This window comes from Siniperca chuatsi, linkage group LG20, assembly GCF_020085105.1.
Source record: "Siniperca chuatsi isolate FFG_IHB_CAS linkage group LG20, ASM2008510v1, whole genome shotgun sequence".
Classification (NCBI taxonomy): domain Eukaryota; kingdom Metazoa; phylum Chordata; class Actinopteri; order Centrarchiformes; family Sinipercidae; genus Siniperca; species Siniperca chuatsi.
This window is the reverse complement of record NC_058061.1, coordinates 352,501-359,382: the sequence shown is the minus strand read 5'-3', so window position 1 is coordinate 359,382 and position 6,882 is coordinate 352,501. Positions and strand designations below refer to the sequence as shown.

Below are 6,882 nucleotides of genomic sequence, written 5' to 3'. Positions count from 1 at the left end.
AGTGTTGATGGAGGAGGGGAGCTGCTGCTGCCACGGCAACCAGAGCTCCCTGCTCTCAATCAGGTCCTCAGGGAGACCCCTGAGCTCAGAGAGAGAGTGTGTGTGTGTGTGTGTAGGCTTGCCTGGATACAGAAACAGAATCACATGTTATCCTGCGACAGAAGAAGAGAGACTGTGATTATTGTGGTCTGAACAGTTAACAGTATATAGTAACTGTATCGTCTCTTTAAAAGGAACAGGTCAACGTTTTCAACGATAAAAGTATTTCCTCTCTCTCTCTCAGAGGTCAAAGGTCTCTCGCCCCCCATCAGGTGTGAGTGTGTGTTGCCGGGTGAAGAGCTGGCAGAGTAGTCGTAACCACGGTAGCGTAAGATCAAAACACCACACACATCTCCCACAATGCACCTGACCTTGTCTGATGTAAACAGACCTGAAGATAAAAGACAGAAGAAGAGAAAGAGGAAGGATAGAAAGAGTGAAGAGAGGAGTGACGTGAAGGAGCAGCTGATGATCAGACTGATCATCACAACAGGATTGTCCCAAACTAACAGCTGATGTCACCAGAAAAAGCAGAACCACCTCAGCAGGAGGAACAGGTCACTGGCTGAGCCCTTCTTCTGATATCAGCTGATACTGAGCTTTACTGCTGCATATTCACAAACACATTTTAAATTAGATTTGGATAAACCAGTTGACACAGTAATAACAGATCTTTTGTGGCCCCTGGAGTTCTGGGGCCCTGGAGCAGTTAATCATCATTTGTATATGTATATATTTTTATGGTTACATCCTATGTGGACTTCAAAGGTGTTCCCTATATTAGATTACATATTGCTGTATTAGGAATTGCTGCTCATTTATTTTTTTTTATTACATTATGTATAAACACCATGTGAACTCTGGAAAACTGATTCTCACCAATCTTCATGTTAACTACTTTATTAGAATTTTAAAATTGTACGTGTTAACATGCGTTCTATTGCCTTTGAAATGTTCATCCTTTTTGTGAAAATGTATCTTAAGTAGTCACTTAAGTAGTCTCACCAGTTTGTTAGATCACAAATACTCTAAGAGCATACTGGGTTAAGTTACTCTTTAAGCTTGACTCAGACATTTTCCCGCCACCCTCGCTGTCGACTCTTCACATTGGGGATTGTATGTTTGGATGAAATGTTGCTGTGTACAAAATGTCACTTTGTAAACTCAAAATTTAGCCTCTCATTTCGACCACTGTGTTTGACATTGAGCACTACCCATAACACCTCGGAAAGATCTTAAAAAGGTAAACAGGAGAAGAAGCTTATGTGATGATGTGGTGAATGATCAGATAAGGAGAAGTCTGCTTAAATGTAAATGAATGAGTTTCGGCTAAAATAATATACATAAAAACATTTATTGAAACAATACTTCATGCATTAAATTTATTTAGATGATGCTTTTATCCAAAGCAACTTACAGTAAGTGCATTTCAACCTTTTGAATACAATCCAAAAATTGCGAGAATCATGCTAGTACACTGACTTCATCAGATATGCTGAACTGCTTCAAGAGCTACATTTAGAAACAATAAGAGAAAGGCTTTTTTTTCCATGCTCGAGAAGCAGTCAGAATAACGCTTTACAAGAAAAGGTACACAAAATTTTGAATAGTTACCAGGGAACAAATGAGGAACTAACTGCTAGTAAAGCATTAGTTAACGGGCAATTCTTGAGTAACTCCTAATCAAATTTTATAGAGTAGCTAATGAGAAACGACTGTTAGATGTTATGTTAACGAACTAATATGTAATTAATTGTTCGAGGGTATCTGTGAATTCTTATAATGGTCCTTTACTTAATGCATAGTTCTTGATTACTTCTGAATAATGCGCTCAAAGGCACTTAACCAATAACAAATAATTTTTTCATGATTACCTGTCCATTAGATACCAGTTTTGTGCCCCCTGAAGTAAATTGGTGCATCATACTGAGTGGTTACTGAGTACTGAATTATCACCATGATTTCATGTTCATTAGCGCAAAATTACTCATTACCCACCCAGTATAATGCAACATTTTACTTGAGGCTGCTCCTGACTGTTTGATTACTCCCTGCAATATTTCAAACTGATCCGCTGTCAAAAAATGCTAAAAATGACCGTTGTCTTATTTTGTAGACACATTTTTGATTAACGATAGTAGTCAGTGTCAAGCTTATTGACAAAAACATTGCATTCCTGTGACTACTTCACACCACAGAGTCACCACAGACACCCAGTTTGTAGTACTGCAAATGCAAGGACTCATAATTTCATCAGTGGGCCATAGGCTCAATCACTGTTAATTAATTTGGTGATAGATAGTGACTTAACAGACACCTTTGAGATTATAATTTTAACATGATATCTAACTGTTATGGTTTGTCAAGCAGGGGAACCAGGAAAACAGGAGTAGGACCCAAAATGCAGACACCGGAGGCAGAGGAATGCAGTTCAGTGTTTTAATGAAAAAATACAAGGGCTTACATGGATTTTCAGGCAGGCAGAGAGCAAACCAGGAAAGCAGTCCAGCAAAGGCAAACAATTCAAAAAGGGAGCAGGTAAAGTCCAAAATCCAAAATCCATGCAAGGTCCAAGAGAAACAGAAGATAATCCAATAGAACACACAGGTAATCAAGGCCGGGCCGCTTGACAAAAGACAAAGACGATCTGACAAAGAACAAAGGGAGAACACAGACTTAAGTACACTCAGGTGAGGGGAGACAACGAGACACAGGTGAAAACAATCAGGGCGGAGCAAACAATCAAAACTGGTGGGAAAGACAAACAAAAGGGGAAGCAAGACTACACAAGACACATGAAGCGGAACACTTACAAAATACTAAACTACTAGCCTCAAACCATAACGCTAACAGTCGTTTCTCTATTAAGTAATTAAAAATTAGCAGTTAGTTCCTAATTTGTTCCCTGGTTACTACTCAAAAAGTTGTGTAACTTATTGTAAAGTCTTACCAGAATAACTATTAAATATATGACAAACTGAGACAAAAACAGTATAAACCGTTGAATCTTTGTGAGTTTGGCATCTTCATTGTGACTCTGTTGGAGGGAAAATAAAAGAGACGTGAAATCAAAGAGAAATAAATACAAGTCTCTGTAATAATGAGGTTTGAGGTTATCAGTGATTTATCTTAATCAAATCCTGTTTGTGCTTTTGTGTCCACTGAGGGAACAGAGTCATTTAATAAAAGTTCATTAATCGTTTTCTCTGTTTTCTGTCCTCAGCAGAAAAAAAACACATTTTAATCATCACTTTTAACAGAATGAAAGAAAAGAGAAGGAAAGATATGAAACATAAATGATAAGAGACTTCTCAAACACATGATGTCAACTACAGAAACTCATTCTGGATAAAGGAAAACAAGTTGTATTTCCAGCTGTGTTGAATGTTAAACTGTTTGAGTTTGACAGCAGGAAAGGATTTCCCAGAATGTCAGACTAATCATGTTCTTTTTCTCTTGTGCTAACATGGCTCCAGTTGGCCTGCTAACATTTTCATAGGTGCTGGAGGAGGAGCACATCATTCTTCATGAACTAAGAGATGTACCAAATGTTTTTGCAACACTGACGGGAAGTCATTGGCAGTTACAGTTTTTTACTGTTTTCTGAGACCCCATCAGACTGGATTCAAGGCAGATGCTTAGCTGAGACAGCCCTCCTTGGAGTGACTGAGCGAACTCTCTCTCCTCTGTCCACATAGTTTGTCAAGGCTTAATGCTTGGCCCTCTTCTATTTAACATTTACATGCCTCCATCAGGCCACATTATACCAAACAATAACATCAAATATAATTATGTTGATGACACCAAAATTTGCCTTCTCTGCCACCGAGCGACTGTAGATTCTCTCTGCAGGGACATTAAACAAACAAATGATTGGATGTGCCTGAACTTTCTTCAGCTACAACATGCAAACAAAAATGAGATAATTGTCTTTGAAGAAGGAAGACTGAGAGTCAGCGCTCATCTCGACTCTGTGTCTCTGAGAACCAAAAACAAGTCGGGCATCTTGGTGTAAACTTTAATGTCAAATCAATTACAAAGTCTTTGTTCTACCATCTTAAAAACAGCAAGAATCAGAGGATTCATGTCCAGGCAGGACTTGGAGAAACTAATTATACTTTAATTTCCAGCAGGTCAGATTACTGTGACAGTCTTTTCTCAGGTTTCCCCCCAAAAGAACTCTCAGGAAACTTCAGCACATTCAGAAATCTGCTGCTAGAGTCCAAAGACTAAGAAACCTGAACACGTCACAGCAGTTCTTAGGTCTGTTAAATTACTTCTAGTGTGTCAGAGAACAAGTTTAAAGTTTATACATCTTTCAGTGGCTGAGGACCAAAATCCATCTCTGACTGTCTTTTACCATTTGACCCCTCTGGTCCTGACAGGTCTTCTTGGGTGCTGAGCAGCACAGATCTGGAACACACTTCCAGAAGATATTAGACTAACTTTAAATCCAGGTTCAAAGCTCTGATGTTCTGCACTTTGACTGAACCTTAATTACTCATAATGAACCATCTCACTCACCTATCCTGTATTTATGTCTCTGTTCTTAACTTTACACATTTCCTTTCCAATGCTGTTTTTTTATGTTTTTAATATATTTAGTAAAAGACTTTGAATTAACTATGTATATAAGATGTGCTTTACAAATTAACTTGGCTTGCCTCATACACCGGAACCTGGACCCTTATACGATTGGGCGTCTCAGGCTCAGCACTTTCTCTGTTTGCATCCTACCTGACAGGTCGCTCCTACCAGTTGCCATGGAGAGGATCGGTGTCTGGACCAAACAACCTGACAACAGGAGTTCCACTAGGCTCTATCCTGGACCCTCTTCTCCGGACATTTGGTCATGTCATACTCTTGCATGGCTTCTCCTACCACTGCTATGCTGATGACACCCAGCTATTCTTGTTCCCCAGTCTTCCACTCAGGTGGAGGCATTGCTGTTCACCTGCACCATCTAAAGCTCAACCTGGACCAGAGTGAGCTTTGGTGCTGCCCTACAGGGGAGTGAAACCCTCCACTCCTCCTCTGCTTCTGGAACCTTTGGTTTTGTGTTTTAAGCAGTTCATTTGGGAGGGTTGCAATTCCAATTTTTGATGACATCTAGCTCTTGTTCCTTTTGAGTTTCAATGCAGTCACTGTAAGTCTCTTTGGACAAAAGCATCTGCCACATGAATGTAATGTTTTGAATTGATGGTCTGTCTTTGAGTAATAAAAAGAGCATGTATCTTTGAAAGTTCTTTCTTGTTGATAAATACATCTCATTTGCTTGCGTCGAGAGGCTGCTGGCATGTACTGTATATTCCTGCTTCTCAATATGAGTCAATTTCTGCTTTTCACTGTAGGTCTCTACTACTTCCTATGTTGTCTCAACATTTTCCAGTCCTGTGTTGCTGTGTGACTATTCTCTGGCACGATATCAGGATTATCCCGACATCTGTCATGGACTACCATGGCCTAAGCTTCCACTGCTATGTCGATGACACTCAGCTGTACCTCAGCACTAAACCATCCACTCAGCTCCCCCTACAGTCCCTTGTCAACTGCCTGCACAACAGAAATACCTGGATGTCATCTAATCTACTTAAGCTAAACAGCAACAAAACAGAGCTCATGGTTGTGGCTTCCAAGGCACCGCTCCGAAAGGTTGGAGATCCTCTCCTCAACGTGACAGATTATTCTAAGAAATTCAAATAAAAGTGCAAAGAACTGGAGATCCTTAGTTCACCTGACTTAAAATTTTAAGGCAGCCAGGTTACAATTTAACCTGGGTCCAGGTTATTTGCATTTATATGGTCAGAAATTTTGTCCCATTACATTTTATTTGTTGTTTCACTCATATTTCTATTTTCACAAAATGTACTTCAGGCCTAAAAGAAAGCGAAAGTCTGTCAGAGCGACCTGCTGACTTTATTCACTGTGAGGAAATCATTTCAGTACAGCCAAACAGTCATTAAAACAAGATTTACATTAAAAACAACAAAAACCAAAATGAGTGGAGCTGAATGGAAACATCAGCTTTGATTGACAGCGCTATAAATGTGTGAAGACATTAACATTCAGTTTTCTTTTTTTCATACAAAACAATGGTTTGTTTTTCAGTGTGGCACCACCACATACACACACATGTCTAAAACCCCATGAAGACGACATGACTCAACATCCATTTATACAAAAACAATCTGAGATATAAATACACTATTTATAATCTGTATGTTACAAAAGAGTTTCCCTCGGTGAGCTGAGTGACGGGGTGGGGGCCGTGATCAACCACAGTGACGTATAAATATTCAGCCAGCTACAACTTTGGCAAAAATCACAAAACCCACAGAGAAAACACAGGGGGCGGGGTTTTGGGTGAATGGGCGTGGTTTAAGAGCTCGGGGCTTGAGGAGGAGGAGGAGCTAGAATAAATGAGACAACTTTGAACAAGAAGACAGATAGTCACAGATAGCCTATGAGGATGCAAGATTTGTTTTTACAGTGCGAGCATAAAAAAGAAAAACAGATAAAAATAAATTAACACATACAGGCAGGGGCGTGGCTAAAGAAAGAAGGGCGGGGCTAATAACGGGAGGAAGATAATTTTCATTCATTACTCTTTCTTTTAGTTGATCTTTTCATTGTGCTTCCAGAGGTCAGAAGACTCTGTGTTGAGTTTATTAAAACAACAAAAGGCCCCAAATTATTATTGACTATTATTATTATTGACTGCGGGTCAGAAACACGTTCTTCATGATATTCAACTGCTAAAAACAAGTTAAACTGAATTCATGTACAGACGAAGTTGTCACAATACTGGGCTCTGATTGGCTGACAGCAGCAGAAGTAAACCAG

The 6,882-nt window shown here is 39.5% G+C and overlaps 1 protein-coding gene and 1 long non-coding RNA gene across 5 annotated transcripts in view; one reads left to right on the top strand and one right to left on the bottom strand.

Annotated features, from left to right (window-relative positions):
* Positions 1-256: 256 nt before the first annotated feature.
* LOC122867787 overlaps positions 257-6,882 on the top strand; it is a 6,950-nt gene continuing 324 nt past the window's right edge. Inside the window, exons 1-2 of the long non-coding RNA XR_006375992.1 lie at positions 257-596; positions 4,784-6,882. The exon at positions 4,784-6,882 is cut by the window's right edge and continues 324 nt beyond it. This is a non-coding gene — a long non-coding RNA (uncharacterized LOC122867787). The remainder of the gene's footprint in view (positions 597-4,783) is intronic.
* ebf3a (EBF transcription factor 3a) overlaps positions 5,937-6,882 on the bottom strand; it is a 71,992-nt gene continuing 71,046 nt past the window's right edge. For all 4 annotated transcript variants that reach the window (XM_044178993.1, XM_044178995.1, XM_044178994.1 and 1 more), the window contains exon 16: positions 5,937-6,882. This exon is cut by the window's right edge and continues 1,001 nt beyond it. The gene's annotated coding sequence lies outside the window, so the exon portion shown is untranslated.